The 20,090-nt window shown below is 39.2% G+C and overlaps 1 protein-coding gene across 3 annotated transcripts in view; it reads right to left on the bottom strand.

The window, feature by feature from the left end:
* LOC111601268 (leucine-rich repeats and immunoglobulin-like domains protein 1) overlaps positions 1-20,090 on the bottom strand; it is a 114,450-nt gene that overhangs the window by 47,947 nt on the left and 46,413 nt on the right. Inside the window, exon 2 of one of the 3 annotated variants that reach the window (XM_030226194.1) lies at positions 590-642. The exons of the other annotated variants lie outside the window; for them this stretch is intronic. The gene's annotated coding sequence lies outside the window, so the exon portion shown is untranslated. The remainder of the gene's footprint in view (positions 1-589; positions 643-20,090) is intronic. 3 annotated transcript variants of the gene reach the window in all.

Below are 20,090 nucleotides of genomic sequence, written 5' to 3'. Positions count from 1 at the left end.
GTGATTTGCTTTACTAATAAATAATTAAAGTTTCTTGACGTTGCGCTTGCGGTTGATTTAGTTCCTCCCAAAACATGCCACAAACCCGAACTTCCTCTGCCCCTAAACGGTGCCTGTGCAGTCCCTCGCTGCTCTTGTGGCAAACAACAAAGCCGCCTCAAGCTGTTGTTGTGGCAACATTAATCTGTGCATCATTACGCGTCTTCGATTGTCTACGGCTCTTGCCATTCAGCTTGGCATATGAAATGCGAGAGTTTGGCAATTGAGAAATGCGAGTAAGTGGGCTAAGAGAGAACTTTACAGTTAGACAGATTAAAGCACAGCTTATTGAGTGTGCTTCAACTTCAAGTAGATCCTGTTTACCTTTCCTAAAAGCCTATATAAATATTATCAAAACACTTTATATCTCACGCCCTGCCTCCAGCTTTTTGTCAGCCAATTTATGGTTTGACTGCTCAAATCACAACATGTCACACCTGGCGAACGCCCACGAGTCGATTAGATACGCTGCCATGGGAAATTTATGTTGATTTTATTTCAAAATGCAATCATAATTTATGCAAATCACTTGAAAACTATTCAAACTCACTTTTCTATATCTGTTGAACAAATCGTGCGATTTATGCGGCAACTGCGACATACCTGAAACGATAACAAGAGATCCAATTAAATTATTTACAATACATGCGTGTGTGTGTGTGTGAGTGTGTAAGGCAATTAATTTTTATGGTTCTGCCTGTGAGGTAAAGCTAATTTTCATAATTTGAATACATAGTTTATGGCTTTAATGAGAGCGACCAAATTGCAGCGCCTACAAGGCGTATGAGTGATGTTTGGTTGCATTTTTAAAAATGCGGCGCAGCGTGAGCCACGGGGGAGGGGAGTTGGAGAGTGTGAGGACCACCAGCTGCGCAGCAAGCTGGCTGCATGCAGCACATAAATTTCGCTTTGCTCAACTCATTTGCATGACAAAGTTGGCCAAAAAAATAGAAAAAATCCACGCTTCAGCTGTCCAACAGCGACGAGCCCCGAGGCACATTGTGGGCGTGTTAATTATCCACTAATGTTGCCTGTTTAAAGCACAGCAATGGGCTTGAACTTTGACACATGTACGCTCCGTGTGCCGCCACAGTTGCAACACGTGTGTCTCATCGAGCATGGAGCGACGCGCCCACTTGGCCTCCATTTGGATTGCGACTGCGCCGGCGACTGTCACAATTCCCGTAGCTTTGCGGCCCTTTATTAATGATCTGGGCGCAGCTTAAGGCGAGACACGAGACGCCATCGAGAGGCAGACTGAGAGCTAATTGATTTTCTGAGTGCCAAAACTGTTGCGGGAGGTCGCCACATTTCAAGTTGCACAACACTTCGAGGCACTGTGGCATTGTCATTAGCGCCAACATATTGTGGCACGTTTTCTAATTACGTATGTAATACATCGCATAATTACGAGCCGCCAAAGATGCCCAAAATGAAAGTAAAGCGCGACCAAATGGCAGCAACACACATTCGTGGGCGAAACGAATTGGCCAAATGATGCTTGAGCATGGACTTTGAGTATCTACGGGCTGACCCACATTCAAATAGTTATATTACCTAAAAGTTGCTTTGCGTATAATTCGAGATGACTAAGGCAGGCGAGAGACTTTTGCAAAGGGCAGTTAGAGAGTAAAGTTTAATAAAAATAATTACACAAGTCAACAAAGTCTAAGTACTCAGCAGCAGAGTGTACTTTGGTTAAAGATTTGGAACTATTCAAGCAAAATATTTTTATTAAATTGTAAGCGAGAGAGATTGAGAGAGGAAGAGTTAAGTCGAGAGAGGAGAGCATTGAGAGCAGCTGCTGCAGAGTTGATAACTCTGTTAAATAAAATGTAAAAAATATATGAAAATATAAAAACATGTTCAAAAGGGGTATGAACAATGCTAGATAAAGTAACTGTATTTGAGAACTGATCAAAAAAACCAATTGCTGGGCAACTCGAGTGTAGCTGAAGTAGGCATTATTTTTGCACTTGTTGTGCTCAGAGCTCTACTGTTTTGCGATTCGCTCTTAGCAGAACAAAGTATAGTATATATATAATATATATATGTGTGCGATGCTAAGGTATAAAAATATTTAACTTGCAACTTCCTTGCAGCTTGCTCTTCGAATTTTCTCAATGACTTTACTAACGCCTTTGCGATCAGAGCGAGAACGTGATTCCAACTCCAAATGCCTGCATAAGAAATGCAAAAAAACCAATGTCTATATAAAAACATATGCTATATTATATAATACAAAATATAGAGCATAACATATAATTATAGCAGCTTCTAGCATATAGACTAGACTATGCTTTATGGACTTGTTTACTTAAGTAGACATATTTTTGTTAGCCTTTGTTATTTATTTATTAAAGGCATTTTGACACAATTTTAATATATTTCAGCTATAAATATTTATAATATAGTAAGCCTATATAGACTCAATTTTTTCTTATTTTATTTTAATACAAAATTTGAATTTTCTATAAAAGCAATAAATAAATTTTCTATTAAATAAAAAAATTTAAAATATTAGTGCAACTCAGCTGAATAACAAAAACACAAATGTATTCCATGAATTACTATATATATCCAAATTTAATATAGAAAAATATCAAACTTTGAACTGCTTTGCTGCTCAGCAAACCTCTAACCTGCATTGAGTCAACAAATCCACTTAACTTTCCATTGTCTTCACTACTTAAATAATAAGCCAAGCTCATAATACTTTAATTATAAACCAATTATATTTATTTCAGTTTGAAATTTTTGTTTGGTTGCACAAAAGAAAGGCTCAGAGCCACTTTAAGCCATGTGGGCGTGCGGCAAAGTGTCATTTAAGTAAGCCATAAAGGAATCAGCCACAGCCACAAGTCCAAGTTAGCAAACTAGCAAACAGTTTAAATGGCTTCATTGACGCTGTGAGTTTATCCAGGCCAAGTTTATGGCATGCTTTTAAGTTTTACAGCATTTGGCCAGAGCCAGCGGCGGCCTCGGCTGCTGGCTTTGACCAGCATGTGTCGAGGGCGTTGCTGATAATGTCTCATGGATAATAATGACAAGGGCAACATTTCGCTGATAATCATAAGTATTCAGCTCGTTGAGCTTTTCTCATTACACGCTGATGGCTTGCTCTCTCTCCCCCACTCGCTCTCTCTCTCTCTCTCTCTCTGTCTCTGTCTTTCTCGCTGCTGGCATCATTTACACTTTTATTCAATGTCCCTCAGGCAAAAGTCGCACATTTCCGTTGACTTTTCACAGTGGATGATGACTTTCTGCTTCTTGCTCTTCATTTTCAGCTCGCTGTGAGTGTGTGTGTGCGTGTGTGTGTTGTCTGTTATCCGTGAGAATTTCAGCACGCATTTACTTTATATTTGCGCTAATCTTCATCAGGTGCTTTTAGCGTGCGTGGAGGGTCGAGCTGCTTGTTAAACTATCTTTATAAACTACTTGATTTTCTTTTTAATGCACTTTTCTTTAGCTTTTGCTTTTCAGCAATTTTCCAGGTGATTAATTTTAGTAATGTGGATATGGATGCTCAAGTTTATGCCGCGCTGCAAGGTACAGGAATTTAAAAGTTCAAATGCACATTGCAGTGGCATTTATTGAGTCGGCATTGGCCATTCCAAATGTGGACAGCGACGAATTGTGGCAGGGGGCAACAATTGCATTGCTGCTGTTTGCTACTTTGGCCAAAGCGAGGTTCAACGCACAGCTGCGGCCAGCAAAACAAAGAAAATACATTAGACGAGGCCAGTCCAGGCCAGGCCAGTTACAGAAGCCGTGCTGGCCATGCTGTTGACCAACTGCAATTGGTTGGCCGTCAGCGGGTTCATGGCCAAGTTGAAGAAAACAATTTTGTGCGCGGCTGCAGACGAAAATTGCTGCCACGCAGGAAACCAACTCGAAAAATCTATTATTGAAATCTATAAAAGAGGTGAGGCGAACATTGGGAAAGCAACTTCCACTTCTTCTGCTTCTCTCTTCTTTTTTTTTTTTGGTCAGGTTCGCTTAAGAGCTTTATATACATTTTTAATATGGTAACAGGGGAGGGCGACAGCGACTGGCTAACTAACTGGTCTAAAGGGTCGAGTCGGGTCGGGGCAGATGCAACGATAACAGCTACATCAACAACAACAACAACAACAATTGGCAACTATTAAAGTAGCAAATGATGTTTTTTTTTTTTGTTCATACGGCTGGGCAGGGGGAAGCACGCGCATAGAAAATAGATTAAAATGGGAGTTTGGTCATTTTGTGGGATTGGCGTAGCGAAACGTACTCAGACCCCGAGTCGGGTCTAGCAAATCTATCAGCTTGAAAATAGCTTCAAATCTGATAAGGCGGCGAAAGGCATTGAAGCAGCGCCAAGGCAAATGCAGACACAGAAACAGGAACAGAAACAGAAACAGAAACAGAAACACAGCAACAGACAGCAGAGCTTCAGTTGCAACTACAACTCCAACTTCAACTTCAAGAGCAAGTCCAAGTCCGAGGCGGACTGGCGGCTGCAGCAGCTGGGCTTTGCCATTCGGCCAACAGAGGGCGCTGTGCGCTAATGCAGTCGTCGCAAAGGAAATTGATGATGTGGATGAATGAACATTGAGCAAAGTGATTAAGATTACGTTAGAATGATAACGGGACAACCAGAGTACACAATAAATCGAAGCAAGCGAATTGCAATGAAATTGCATTAAAAAAAAAACGGAAGAAATTCGAGTGGGTTGCAGGGAGCATTAGGACCCTCGGACTCTCGGACACTCGGACATGGTTGAGCATTAAGCAAATGCTTTTTACATTTTGTTAAAGACAATTTCAATAAGGTTCAAGTGCTTTGAGAGAGCTTAACATTTAATTTGAGTGTCTCGTGCATGAATTAAATTCCTTAAAGCATTGAACTCGCTGACTTTCCGCTTAATTTCTGAGCATTCATCAGAGTTATATTGAGAGATTTATAGCTGACAAAAAAAAACCTTGAATTGAATATTGTTATATTATAAATCATTTATGCTATCATCTGCATATGAAAGGTAGCCCAAATGAGATATTCAGTGAGCTAATCTTTATGCGGGCATTAGCCATAAATACATTGAGTGTCTGTTAACCTATAGACATCATATCATTTTACATGGCATAGGCAGTTTACCCACTCAATAGCCCACACAATGTATTCGCTTGATAAAGCCTCTAAAAGCTGCTCAAACAATACAACCCGCACAACAACAAGAGAAGAGAAATAAGTTGAAGATGTATCGCAGCATCTCTTTGAATTTTTTTCTTCTTCGCTTAGCTTAAGCGATTTCCCATGAAAAATCATTTGGCGCATAAATGCATACGGCAAGGAAAGGCGTTTAAATCAGCACTACAAATGCGACTCAGCCCTCACACACAGACGCATGCAACATTAAATTTCCAACACTTGAAGTGTGGATTTCAAGAAAGCCAATCAAAGAGTCAGCAGCAGCAGCAGCAGCAGCAGCAGCAGCATCTCCTCTTGCTCCATTACATATGCATACATCGAACAAAAGATAACCCAGCCACAACAGAGCCTCGGAGACTTGGAGACTTGGCGAGTTGTAGACTTCAATAGCAGCTCACATCAATAGTTCGCTATCTCAACTTAAAGTCTAGCGCATGAGTGAGAGAGTGAGTGAATGACTGACTGACAGGCAGGACTTGGAGCTGTGCTGAGCTGAGCTGAAGTTTTGTGCGCATTTTATGCACTTTTAGTTAACGTAAATTCTGCACATCTACATACGTCTGTCTCTCTGTCTCCCTGTTGCGGGTACATATATTTAACACTTGACTGCGCCGCCTGACACCTAACAAGATGCGGCTGCTGCTCTGCCCTGGGCTGCTGCTGCCCAGAAGCCATTGTCTTGGCCAGCCAGCCAAACCAACTGACAGGCAATCAACACAAATCGATCAAATCGAACGGCACCATTGACGTCTGTCGAGGGTTTTTTGCCCCTGGCCAATTTAGTAAGCGGGTCGCCGCCCGCAGCCGTTCGCAGCCGCCGAGTGACAAACATGCCGCGCTGCCATCGACAACGATGCACATTGGACAGCATGCAACATGCTGCACTGAGCTTGCAAATCAAATAAATCAGCGTAAATTGCATGTGAAATTAATGCAAAGCACACGAGATGCTCTCAAGATGCCAACGTTCTACAGATTTGAGCGCATCTTAATGAACTGCAACTGATACGTTTTTTCTTTTTTTCTTTAATTTTAATTAACTTTTGCATTGTCAGGAATGTTCATAAAAATAGTAGTGCGACTGAGCACTAAAAGTATGACAACATTTTATTGATAAACACAAAAGCAATTTAATTTATTTATATATTAAGATAACATAAGATAACATAAATTGTTTAAATTAATTAAAGCATTTTCCTATTGCAAAATTAGGAACATTTGCTTTGGAGCGCTTGAGTAAGAAAAATGAGAGAAATTTAGTTGTTCATAAAAATAGTAATGGCCACTAAAAGAGGAGAAAATATATGTTTTTATATTAGTCTCACTTAATATTGACAAAATAGGCCTTTTAACATTAGTCTTACTTAGTATAGGTAGCTAGATTAATGTTAAGTAGTCACTACTATTTTTGTGAACAACTGAATTTTGAGCATTTTTCTTTAGAAATATTTTTGGTTCAATATATATATATGAAGACACTTGCTGAATTATATATAAAACTGTATTAGATGAATTGCTAAATTCTAGATGCAATAACATTTTATTATATTTTATTCTATTTTATTATATTTAAAAATATTCCATAGTTCATAAGAAGAAACTTCCTTAATTGTTTATGATTTGAATGAAATGCCAAATTCAATTATCTAAATTCATAAATTTGTGAAACTTTCAATATATTAAGGAAAGAGTATTTGATATTCATTGATTTTTTCACTCTTCTTCACTCTCATCAATTATATTTTTTTAATTATTTTCACTGCATCACAAAAAAGAGCAGAGACGAAATATTTATTGCATGCTGAATTTTTCATTTTTCGGGCTGATTGTTGCGTGCAACAGCATGTTGCAAGTTGTCTGCTGCTTAATTTATTGTTGCTCTGGCAAAAATGCTAATAAACATGTTTATTATGCGGCCGTCGACTAACAACAAGTGGAAAATGGAAACTGCGCACCGAAAAAATTCCTTTTGCAAAAAAATCAAATTCCATAATTTAATATGAACGCTGTGGAGCTGAGCCTTTTGTGTCCTTTGAAAGCCAGCGAATAAAAGAGTATGTGTATTGTCGTATTTAAACGGTCTGCGTATATTTCATTGGAATTTTGATGAAATTTATATGCGTACGTGCTCAAAATTATCCAGCCGATCAATCCTTTACTGCTCGATAGTCTGCGCTGGCTCCTGCTGCACCATCTCCTGCTGCTCCTTACGTGCGTTACAAATGCGCTGCTTAAATTAGACTTTAAATTGGCTAAAAATGCGGCGTAGCGAAAATGCTGAGACGTGAACCGAGAGAGACGTTGACCATCTTTGGCATAGCATCTCGGCATCTACCAGCCAAAAGTTAAGTCCATTGCTCATTGGCCACTGGCCACTGGCTGCGGATCGATCGCTGAATGCCTCATTGACTTTTGGTATGCGCCAAGTTTTCCTCTTCTTCATCGTCTTCAACTTTTTTTCTTTCTGCGCTCACGTAGCTAGTTTGCCGACTGCCTTGTATATTTCAGACTGTCCACGGCATTTAGCGTAGAACCCTGGCTAGAAACTGATTTATGTGGTTAGACAATTGTGTGGCGAGTCATAAAAAAGGGCATCTTGATGATGACGATGCGCATGATGCAGCGCGACAGCCGTAAAATTTGTAAATACTTTTGGCCATTCCCCGATTGACTGCAGATAATGAATGAGCGATGCGCACAGAAGTGAATTCACATTTGCAAATTGAACAAGGTGAAAGACAACAAAACTCAATATATCAATTGCATTTTAGCTAGTTTCATTGAACTGCGAGTAGCAGATGCTAGCGTCAGAGTTGGATAAAATGAGCTAAGAAGATTAGAATTTACTGGCTAAGCATTTGTGTAGAATTCAAAATTTAAAAAATGATTTAACATTAGCTTTCTTTAACATTTAGTTTGTTCATATTTCTCTTCAAAAGTTTTGAAATTTTTATTTTTTATATTGAAAATAGTACATAAATATATATTTCCCTTATAGCTAGTAGCTCCCAAGCTAAATTTTTCTTGTTTATTTGATGTTTTAGTCTACATAGAGAAGAACCAAAATTCTATAATTATTTTCTTTTAAAATTTAATTTAAAAAAAATTTATTTAGTTTTTCTTTACATTAAAAAAAATTAATATGTGTCAAAAATTAAGAAAAAAGGCTGGGAATATATAAAAAAATATATTTGAATATATATATTTAAATATATAAATTAATTAATAATATATATAAATGAAATTATATTATTATTATATATACTATATTATATATATTCAACTATATTACTCCTATATTTTTAATGAATTTTTATGCATATAAAAACCCTTATATATTCCATCTAAAATTCATATAAAAGTAAATTCTTTCATCAGCTTCAAGCACAAATCTTTCAAGCTCTGCAGCACTTGCCGCTTAAGCTGCAAAAAATGAAGTATATTTGTGGAAACTTTGCAGGAAAAGTTAAATAATTTCGCACAATTTAGTTCTGCGTCTGCTGCCAAGCAAATAATGTTCGCCATTTGCCCTCGACGCTGCCCCGCTGCCCGCTTGCCACACGCAAATCTGTCTGTCAGGCGCATGCTGTAGTTGGCGGCGCCCCCTTTTGTTGCGTTGCGCTGCGTTTGCTTTATGTGTCTCACATATTTTAATTTATGACTAGAAATTTATTTAAATTAGGAACTCATTAGTTGGCAGCGCCGCCGTCTGCGCAGCTTCAGGCTCAGCTCCTGCCGGCTGCCACCTACGTCTGCATGGCTGCCCCTCGCTGGCTAGCTGGCTGGCGTCTACCTTTGTCGCTGGCAACGTGTTGCCCCGTTTTCCATTTGCCGCCAGTTTATTACATTGTAAAGTAGCCAAAATGGGGTAAGTGGCTGCAATTGAGTCATGTGGCAGCATAAATAAAAGTAAAGCCGCCTCTAAGCGGCATGCAGCAATACAATTTGTTTGGCATTTCGCTCTCGGCACACGTGCCGCGACCATTTGTAGTTCGTACTCGAACGCAATCCTCGAGGAATCCAATCAAACATGTCATAAATAAAATTACGGCAGCTCAATTTAGGAACTCGAACCTTAGCCTAAATAAACACTTGAGCGAAAGCCAACAAGGAAACAGAAAAGCCCCCAAAAAGAAAAAAAAATGGAGTAAAAAGGAAAAGTTGCATGATAAATTAGCAGACGGCCGATGGTAAAGTGCCCAAATACTAATTTTCAATTCAAATGCAAACAAAATAATGGAAAACAAGTGAGGCCACGCATAGGCCTGGCCAGATACAAGAGGCCTCGGCAAACAAACCAAGTTGAAAAACCAAAAACGAAAATGGAAAGAAAAACGAATAAAAACAGGAAAACAACACGCAGCCAAGGAAAAGTTTTACAAACCACAAAATTGCTGCGGTTAGACGGAAATTCGAGCATAACACCCACAAAAAAACAAAAAACAGAAAACCCCAACCCAGCATAAGCCCATTGGGTCCACCTCTCCGCCTGTCAAGGATACTTGCGGCCTGTTTGCCTGTTTGACTTGAGTGTTTGCGATGCCCATAAAAAATTAAGCGCCATTTCAATTGTCGTCCAAGTTCCCTCTCTCTCCCTAGCTCCCACTGCTCCCTCAGCTTCTGTTGTTGTTGCATTAAATTCAACATGAATACAAGAATTTGTTGGGTTTAGTTCTTGATGTTGCGCCCATTTGTTTGGACTGTTTGCCACTTGAACAAATGAAGCAATTTGTAGGCCAGTTGAGCTAAGGCTGCCCCAAAGCCAGCTCCCCAGCCTGATGAGCCATTGCCATTGTGTGGCGTGTCATCTTAAAAAAAGGGCTAAATTGCTACGATACAATCGATTGATCAACAATTAGGTTATTTCTAGAAAAAAGTGAAAGTAGCTTGATCTAAATGTGCTTGAATTCGTGTAACTCTATCGATACTCTCTCTCTTTCTACCTCTCTTTAGCTCCCATTCCTACATAAATATCTCTCTCTTCTCATACTGTCTTAGTGATCCCATTTCAATCTCTCAGTTTATTAATTTGCTTACTTTTATTATTTTCTTTTTTGTCATGAATTTGACTCGATTACTATCTCTGTTTCTCTCTCTCTCTCTTTCTCACTCTCCATCTATCTCTTTTAGTCTCTATCACTCTTCCACTCAGTCTTCCTATCTGTGCCTTTACCTCTTCTACTCGCTTTATTCTTACCCCAGTTTCAATTTCTCTGTCCCTCTCTCTTCCACAGTTTCCTTGTCTCTGTCTCTCTGTAGCTGACTCTCTCTCACTCGCTCTCTCACTTGTTCTCTCACCCCCTCTGACTCTCTATGACTCTGACTCTCTCTGACTCTCTTTCTTGACTCTCTCTCACTCTCTCTCTCACTCTCTCTCTGACTCTCTCTGCCTCTCTCTCTCCCTCTCTGACTCTCTCTGCCTCTCTCTCTCCCTCTCTCTCTCTCTCTCACTCTCTGACTCTCTCTCTCTCTCTCTCTCTCTCTCTCTCACTCTCTGACTCTCTCTCTCTCTCTCTTTCTCTCTCTCTCTCTCTGACTCTCTCTCCCTCTCTCTCTCTCTCTCTCCCCCTCTATGACTCTCTTTCTATCAATATTTATTTCTCTCTCTTTCTACCTCTCTTAATTTTAACTCATCATTTTATTTCTTTCCCTCTCCCTCTCTCTTTATTCTAAATAAGAGTTCCAAAACCAGCGCAGCCAACTTCAAGTCGTCAATAATTTCCACTTCGAATATTCCTTATGATATTCCTTAAATAAATGCTTATTTCATTTGCTTCCTTAAACTACTTTCATTTAATTTTAATACACTTCTTCTCTGTCTCTCTCTCTCTCTTTCTCTCTTTGTCATTCTCTCTCTCTTTCTCCCTTCTTTAACTTTATCTTTCCATCCATTTCCCTTCAGCTTCCATTGAAAACACTTCCCACATCGAACATATTTTCTTCTATTGCCCCATTGATTTCAGTTCGTTTTCATGTTGCAAGCATATTGTCAGTGGGGGAGGGGCGTGTCTAGTGGTTGTGCGCCGCCCCTTTTTGCATTTAAAATGCGCCGCCGTCGACGATTTAAATTTGCGCGACATCTTCTCAAATTGTTTAGCTATTTTTGGCGAGACTCGGGCGACATTTGTGCGGCTTTTCTCGCCATAGACGACGACATTTTCTCCGGTCACGTGCCACACGCAATTTGCGGCAATGGCAACGGCGACGCGCCTCGAGTCTTTGCCAGCTCCTTGGAGAATAGATGTTGTGTGTGTTTTTTCTCTCGTTTTTTCGGCGGTGGCAAGTGGAGTGAAAGTATTGTGCGGCAGAAATCTTGCGGCATACTTATTAAGCCTCATTTATTGTAATATATGGTAATAATAATTTTATTAGATAAATTATCTGCAGGCTGTCGCGGCGGCATTTGCCAAATGCTGCTGTGGCAACAGCTGCTCTTGCGGTGTGTGTGGTGTGTGTGTGAGGTGTGGGTGCGGTGTGTATGTGTGTGGCATAAATTGTGCCTGGTATTGGAGTATTTGCTATTAAAGACAATTAAGGTAGGTAGCCATGGGAAGAGAGAGAGACGCAGATGATGAGCTCTCTTTAGGCATGGAACCAAGTTTGATTGCAAGACTGAGAAGAGAAGAGAGAAAATTCAGAGGAAGCTGCTGACTAAGTCAAGTGAAAGATAGAAAACAGAAGAGAGAAAATTCATCTGAAACTAATGAAATAAGTCAGAGATATAGCTAAATCCATAGACAAGTGGAAGACTGAGAAGAGAAGAGAGAAAATTCGGAGGAAGCTGCTGACTAAGTCAAGTGAAAGATAGAAAACAGAAGAGAGAAAACTCATCTGAAACTAATGAAATAAGTCAGAGATTTAGCTGAATCCATTGGAACACTGAGAACAGAAGAGAGAAAATTCATAGACAAGTGGAAGACTGAGAAGAGAAGAGAGAAAATTCAGAAGAAGCTGCTGGCTAAGTCAGAGATTTAGCTGATGTCAGAGACAAGTGAAAGACTGAAAGCAGAAGAGAGAAAACTCATCTGAAACTAATGAAATAAGTCAGAGATATAGCTGAATCCATAGACAAGTAAAAGACTGAGAAGAGAAGAGAAAAAATTCAGAGGAAGCTGCTGGCTAAGTCAGAAACGTAACTGAATCCATTGGAAGACTGAGCACAGAAGAGAGAAAATTCATAGACAAGTGGAAGACTGAGAAGAGAAGAAAGAAAATTCAGAAGAAGCTGCTGGCTAAGTCAGAGATTTAGTTGAATCCATTAGAAGACTGAGAACAGAAGAGAGAAAATTCATAAACAAGTTGAAGCCTGAGAACAGCTGGATTCATAGCCAACTTCAATAAGTTAATCGTAAACATTTCAAATCAAAGTTTTTCTTATATAAAATTTAAAAAGCTCAGACTTATTTTGGTGATTATAAGAGCTCCAGCAGTTAGTCAAAAGTCTTCAACTTTAATGAGCTCAAGCTTAACTTTTGGACTTAAGGAAACTTTGCTCAGCTTTCATAGATATGTGCAGCAATTTAATTAACGATTCAGACTATATGAGTCAATATATGTTCATAGAATAGCTCTGATAACTAGCTCACATAGGTAAGCTCTTTACTGGCAGCTGCATCTCTCGCTCTCTCCTGAACTCTTTTGTAGCTTGGCATTGGCTAATCTCTTGCCAAGTTGAGCAGACTTCACATGCCAAATTCTTGCTGGCCCTCTGGGCCTTGCCTATTTTGGGCAAATGGATTACAAAAATTAATAAGAAAATGCATTCGGTTGGCGCTCTGGCAGGCAGCATGCCAAAGTCGATGGCTTAAGCAGCAGAAAATTAGGTAGACAATGGGGCCATGAGCTAGCTAAGCGGACTACCAGTAAATAGCAAAGGAAGCTCAGCAACAAGATGAACTCAAAGTGGAGCGCTCCAAGCCAAAACGGGCGAGCAGCCCCAACAAGCCAACAACCGACAGCCGACAACCGACAACCGACAGCCGACAGCCGACAGCTGCGACAGAGTCAGAAAGGAGCCAAAGTTAAATGCTAAAACACAATTATATGTTAACGATTCGAGCGTGTAACAGGAGTAAAGCAGGAAGCTATGGATGTCTATATATATACACACACACACATATATATATACGCTTGTGTGTGTGTAATTTTTCTAGCACAACATACGATTAACTTCAAAGGATGCCTTTGACGGCAGAAATGCGCTCAGGCAAGAAACTAAGCCAAACACGGCAAGCGACGGCCCTAGGAGAGTGAGTGAAATAAATAGTTGAGCCTGAACGGCCCAGCGATGCCCTACTACGAAAATTGTGTGAAATGTTCAAGATTAGCACAAACCTAAAACTAGCTAGAAAATGGCTAAATATGCTCAGAGTTCGAGTGGCAGGAGCAGCAACGTTAGCCATATAATGAGAGCAGCCGACTGCCTGCCTGTCCCTCTGCATGTCAATAGGTGGCAAAGTCGGCCACAAAAGGTTGCCTCGGCCATAGGCCACGAGCTGGAGCAGCACGAGACTCGAGTTTTGAGACTAAACAATAGTTTGTTAAGCATGCACAACTGCTCCCGCACCACTCGCCCTCTCCTGCTCCTGCTGCTGCTGCTGACTTTGACTTTCTCGCTTGGGCCCAGACCCAAGAGACAAGACGCAGCTCTAGTTCCTTTGGCCAGCTTTCGCTTTGCCGCTCTCCGTGCGATTCTGTGTAGATTAGTTGGGTCACTAGCGACTTTAAAGGCAAATCAATAAATTATTATGGTTTATTAATAGATAGCCCGACTTGGCACTCTGACTCGACTGCCAAGATATGCGACTCGTAAATTGAAAGCGAGGCGTTGCACAGCCAGAAAAATTTTAAGCTGGCTAAGACAGAGAATTATTATGCTGCATATATAAATAATAAATATTTGAATTAAAAATTCAATTAAAACAAAAATTTAATTAAATAAATAAAATTAAATTAAATAAATAAAATTGAATAAATAAATTAGAATTATACTTCGAGAATTCTAAGAACATATATAATAAATATGTTAGTTAAAAATTCAATTAAAACTAATTTAAATTAGATAAATAAAATTAAAAAAATAAATTAAACTTAGACTTCTAGAATTCTAAGAGTATAAATGATTTGGAATTTCTATTAATTATGCTGAATATATAAATAAAAAATATGTTAATTAAACATACAATTAAAACTAATTTAAATTAGATAAATAAAATTAAATAAATAATTAAAATTAAATAAATTAAATTAAATAAATAAAATTAAATAATTAAAATTAAATAAATAAAACTAAATAAATAAAATTAAATAATTAAAATTAAGTAAATAAAATTAAATAAATAAATTAGGTAAATAAAATTAAATAAATAAAATTAAATAAATAAAATTAAATAATTAAAATTAAATAAATAAAATTAAATAAATAAATTAAATTTTTTTATGAAACGCTTCAAATAAAAAATTTAATTTAAAATTTAAATTAATTTAATTTCTGTAAATTTCCATCATTTTATGGCGTCGCCGCAACTTTAGTTTTCTTACAATTTGTAGCAGTGTATTACATTGGCAGCCCCTCCATAATCGCTTTACACAACAATAACAACAATAACAGCAACAAGAAGAGGCCTCAACGGGTGCAAATAAAACAAACAACAAAACGCACAGCGGAAACCGAGCAGGAGTCGGCTGAGGGGCAGCGCCGCAGGGGGCGTTGGCCAGGGCTTGTGCTGGGCCGGAAAGTCGCTCACACACCCACACAGCTACACACACACACACACACACATTAAGTTGTTGATTTGCCGGCGCTGATTAGAGGATTTGTTAATGCGCTTTTAATACACACACACACACACACACACAGAGAGAGCGCTACAGTGGCTACCATAATTTGCCTCGCCCACTGTCGCCATATCTGAGGCACTGCATCATCATCATCACGATCATCATAATGAGCCAAACGACAATACAATTAATTATAAAAATTCGCAGCAATTTATTTGCGTTGCTTTATTTATGTATATATGAGAGCAGCATGCCGCCTCCAGTTGTGCTCTCCCTCTCCCACTGCCTCCCTCTCCATCGCTCTCTTTCTTACTGCCTGCACTTAAGCCTAATTATGTTCGATTGTTGCCATTGTTCACGCACCTTCCGCTGCCTGGCCGTTGCCGCATGCGCGTTCTGATCGAAATCAGCAGCCAAAGGCGGCTGCGTTGGAGTTGAAGCTGCTTGAAGTGAGGCGAGACAGAGAGGCGAACAGAGAGAGAGAGTGAGAGGAACAGAGGCAGACAGGCTCGAGCCCATTTCGAATTTGGCATTGTTTGTCGTGCTCTCGTTGTCGTTGTTGCCTGTCTTTTGGGTGTGTTGTCTTTGCCTTTGCCTTAGCCTTTATCGTTGCCGTTGCCGTTGCCGTTGTCATTGTTGTTGTCGGTGTGTGCTTAAATTATATGCTTTTAAAAAACGTTTAAGCATTAATTGGATTATATCGCTTTTTTATACTTTAATATTTGCGTTCGATTGAATTCCTAATGAGCGCTATTTAAATGAAACTGATTTGAATAAAGTTCTGGAACTGATAACAACTTCTTCTGGCTCGATCGATAGTTTAGGCTAAAATGTTATTTATGAGCCGATATAAGCCAAGTTAACAGCTCCAGCCGCAGCAAACTATAAAAATCAATTACGCCGGACCCAAGCCAGACACTTACCATAAATAATAAAGGCCAGAGCCAGGGCAACAGATAGAAATCTTTACGAGTCCAACAACTATTGTGACCCAACCAAAAAGGCTGACTGCGCGTCAAGCTCGCAGCCCGCACAATTTTGATTGCATTTTGATCGACAGGCTAACCGAAAAGAAAAAACGTTAACGATGCCCAGCCGCTGCGTTTTTTGGGGCTGCTTACAAAATCATAAAGAAACACTAACAAACTGAAAAAGCCCAGCCAAAGCCCCAAAAGCATGGCTAAAGCCGCTTTAGATGGAACCGCAAGAGGCAAGACAATGTTGGCCAAGTGGCGGGCGGCATAATCAGATATATTTGATGCGCCAGCTACAGTGAAGCCTGCTACAAAGACGGCAGCTAAATCGACTTGAGACTCGCATAAGTTTTGGGAATTTCAAGGAAATTCATTTTAGTTTTTTTTTTCTTTTTAACTGATTAATAAATATGAGGTTCAAATACCAAAGGCAGTCGCTGCTTTAGAGACATAGCTTTTAATACATCAGATATATTTGATGGACCAGTTACAGGGAAGCTTGCTAGACTGAAGCTCAATTGACTTGTAACTCGAGAAAGCTTTATGAATTTAAAGGAAATTCATTTTAGTTTTTATTCTTTTTAACTGCATAATAAATTAGAGGTTCAAATACTAAAGGCAGTCTCTGCTTTACAGACATAACTTTCAGATATAATTGATGGAACAATTACAGAAACTCAAAAAAGTTCTATGAGTTTAAAGTAAATGAATTTTAGTTTTTTTTTTCTTTTAAGCTGATTAATAAATATGAGGTTTAAATACTTCAAAACTTTTTAAATATTTTTTTAAAAATATTTATTTATTTATTAATATATTTTTAACAACTCTGAGTACCAGAAACAGTTTAATTTTCAATCAGCCAAAGTGCTTTAAACACACGACAGTTGCTCACTTGGCAGGCCTTACTGTACCCACTTATATCGCTCTTGCTTTTAAGCCAATTTTACCTGCTGGCCATAAGGAAACAGAAAAAAAAAACTATCTTAAAATCATGAATGCACACAGAGCTGCGTTGGGAAAGGCCAGGCAAATGATTTGTGCGCATATTTTCTCAGTTTCTTTTCGAAGTTTATTTATTTCTATGGAAAGGCTGGCGATTCGTTTCATTTCATTTTGAATTTGGTACGCATCGATTGCGAGATTTTGCGATTTGCATTTGCATTTATATTAAGTTTAGTGTTTCGGGCCATAAAAAGGCGTCACGAACTGTAATTGCCTTGATTGATTTGCATTTCGTATTCATTTCCTTGGCTAGTTGTGGTCGATCACACATGACAGCGAAGGCTTTCACCTGCCGTTGAGTCTTTAATACGAACGTATTTGAGTTAGTTTTGGCTAAGCGGGCACTCGGCATATGCTTTTTTTTATCAGTTTGAGGAAATCTAGCCAGACTACGTGCTGGTAATTTTTTATGATCCTCATCAGCGTCAGACGGCCTGAAATTGGCATTGTAATCGACATCTGTGCGCTGCAAGCCATAACGAAATCTGAGCTAAGCAGAAAGTGAGACGCCCTCAACTCGGCCACGAAAACTTCTCATGCTCATCTTCAGGCACGGCCCACGGCTCGGGGCTCTTATCGAAGTTTAATAATCTGACATTTTGAGTTTAAATGAGTCGTCGTCGTCTTTGGTTGGCTGCTGCTCAATGGGTTTGCATTTAATATGACGCTTAATGCCGACGATCCGACTTCAGTTTGACACTTTTGTGGGCAGCCTGAGTGACAGACAGATCGGATTGCTCCTCTGGCTCTGGCTCTGGCTCTGGCACAAGTGTCAATCAATGCCCACTAAATGTCGTCCATGGAGGAAGTGAGTTGCATCCCAACCAAAGCCGAGGGCGTTCTATAAAGTCAATTATGGGTCATGTGCTCGTATAATGCACTTAATGCAAGCAAGATTAAGTCGTTGACTGACAATTAAAATGGCAATTGCATGGGAGTTGGGAGGAAGTGGCAGAGCTAGAGCAAGTAATTGGCAAGCCAAAAGTGACTTGAATTCAAATGGATTTTGAATGCATTTCTTAGCAAATATTGAGATCAAGCAACTTGAGATCAATCAGGCTGATCAGAGTTATAGATAGTAATGTATGTTAGACTATTTGCTTGACGAAGTGAGCTGTGAGCGTTGTTATGAACAGCAGTTTCAGCTGCGCATAGAAAGGAAAAGAAAAAAATATAAGCGGTTTTTTTAGAGTTACATTAGTTTAGATTATACAAATAAATTATAATAAAATCAAAATATGAATGAAATGCACTTTATAAGATAGAACATTTCATGACATTTATGATAAAATATAATTTTTTGCTAAATGGATATCATAGCTAGCATCTAGAAGGCCTCAGCCAGCAGCCTAATTTTGACAACCTTCTCAATCATGAGCATGCTCGCTTTTGAAGACAAAAGGACCAATGACTTCGCCCAACTGTAACTATTTGTGCTTTTAATGCATTTTCGATTAAAGCTTAAGTGTTATACTCACTTCAGATGCAACAATTCTGCTTATTTACATATCCCTTCAATCAAAAATGCGCTACAGCAGCTGTTAATGAGAAGTTTGCGGAAAAGCAACTTTATTTAGCTGAAAATTTCAAAAATGTACAAGCATAGCTCTAATGTATATCTTTTTATTTTAAAATGTCACATCAAATGCCACTAAAAGCAATCATCAGCTATTAAATAAATAAATTTAGTAAAGCAGTTTTGCCAGCTTAAAGTTCTATGACTCTAAAAAAAGCATCATTATTTTGATCGCATGCGCCTTAAAGACAGCTCGCATTGCTCTACAATTTATATTTAAACAACTAAACCATCTTCTACAAAACTTCAGTTGCTTATATATGCCTTGCCCGACTTTAACTTTACTTCATCTAAATTCACACCCATCTCAAACCGCAGTGAGTTGAGTTCAAGCTCAAAATATGCCATGAAATGAAATGAAATGAAATTATATGAAATGATATGAGCCACCCCCAAGTCAGTTCACAGTTTTGCCCCCCACTTGAAAGCAATAAAACTCCAAAGTCATCAGAAAGTTTGTGGAAAGCGAGCATATCAGGCCGTAAGCTAAATGCCATTTAATGAAATATGCAAATGAATTTATATTATTATGCACCGGGATCGACCTACCTGCCCGGCCGCCTGCCTACCTGCCTGCCTGCCTACCTATGTCTCGGCAACAACAGCTATAATCAAAACAAACCTATAATTTGTTTTAACAAGTGAAACGCCCCAAGTTTCATAATTTATCCCTCACATATCGAAAGAAAGCGACGGCGCCAAGCAGTTGGGGGCGCCTCTGCATGAAGCGAGCTCGCCGAATTGGGGCCGACAATTTGCATTATGTGTGGCAGATGCCTGACATTCGTTCTACCAGTTCATTAGCTGCGCTGCAGCTGGCCTTCGATTGCTGTAACCTGCGTCTAGACTGCGTGGGCCCAAGTCGAACGTGCGCAAATAAATGTTAAGCAATTTTAATTATAACAGATAAGTTCAGTCTTTAATCTAATCAAAGAAATTACCAAAAAAAAGTGAAAAGTGAAAATGCAATTATTATTTCAATTAAAAATACGCAACTTTGTTGCATTGCTATGGAAACTATGCCAATGGAAACACACATCAAAAAAGATAGAAAAAAGATTGAATTAAATACAAGACGCTGGCAATAAAAACTGAGAGAGAGACAGAGAGAGGGAGAGAGAGGGGCAGAGTGAGCGAGCGCAGCCCAAAAAACAGCTTCATTTAAATGGCACGCAAGGGACCTCTGGACAAACCATTTTTCCGCTTTTCCCATTTTCATTTCAGCTGCGTACATAATGAAAAAAAACTGCGCACACACAAAAATACCAGCAAAATGTTGAGCGCGTATTAAATAGTTGCCATTTTTTCGCTCACTGTACGTGCGTGGCCACCCAGCCACCCACTCGCTTGTCTGCGCCTTGGGGCCTTTCGGTTCATAGAAGTAAATAATTTTCAGGTTCAAGTGGCATATAATTTTTTTTTGTTCTTTTTTTTTGGCCAACCCCGCAACTCGACAAATTGCAACGAAGCCAGGGATCCATAGGCATTTGTCTGTGTGTGTGTGTGTGTGTGTGTGTTTGTTTGGGGTGGG

This window comes from Drosophila hydei, unplaced genomic scaffold (assembly GCF_003285905.1).
Source record: "Drosophila hydei strain 15085-1641.00,03,60 unplaced genomic scaffold, DhydRS2 tig00000060-arrow-pilon, whole genome shotgun sequence".
Taxonomy (NCBI): Eukaryota; Metazoa; Arthropoda; class Insecta; order Diptera; family Drosophilidae; genus Drosophila; species Drosophila hydei.
Note: the sequence above shows the minus strand (reverse complement) of the source record. Positions and strands in the feature narration are given on the sequence as shown.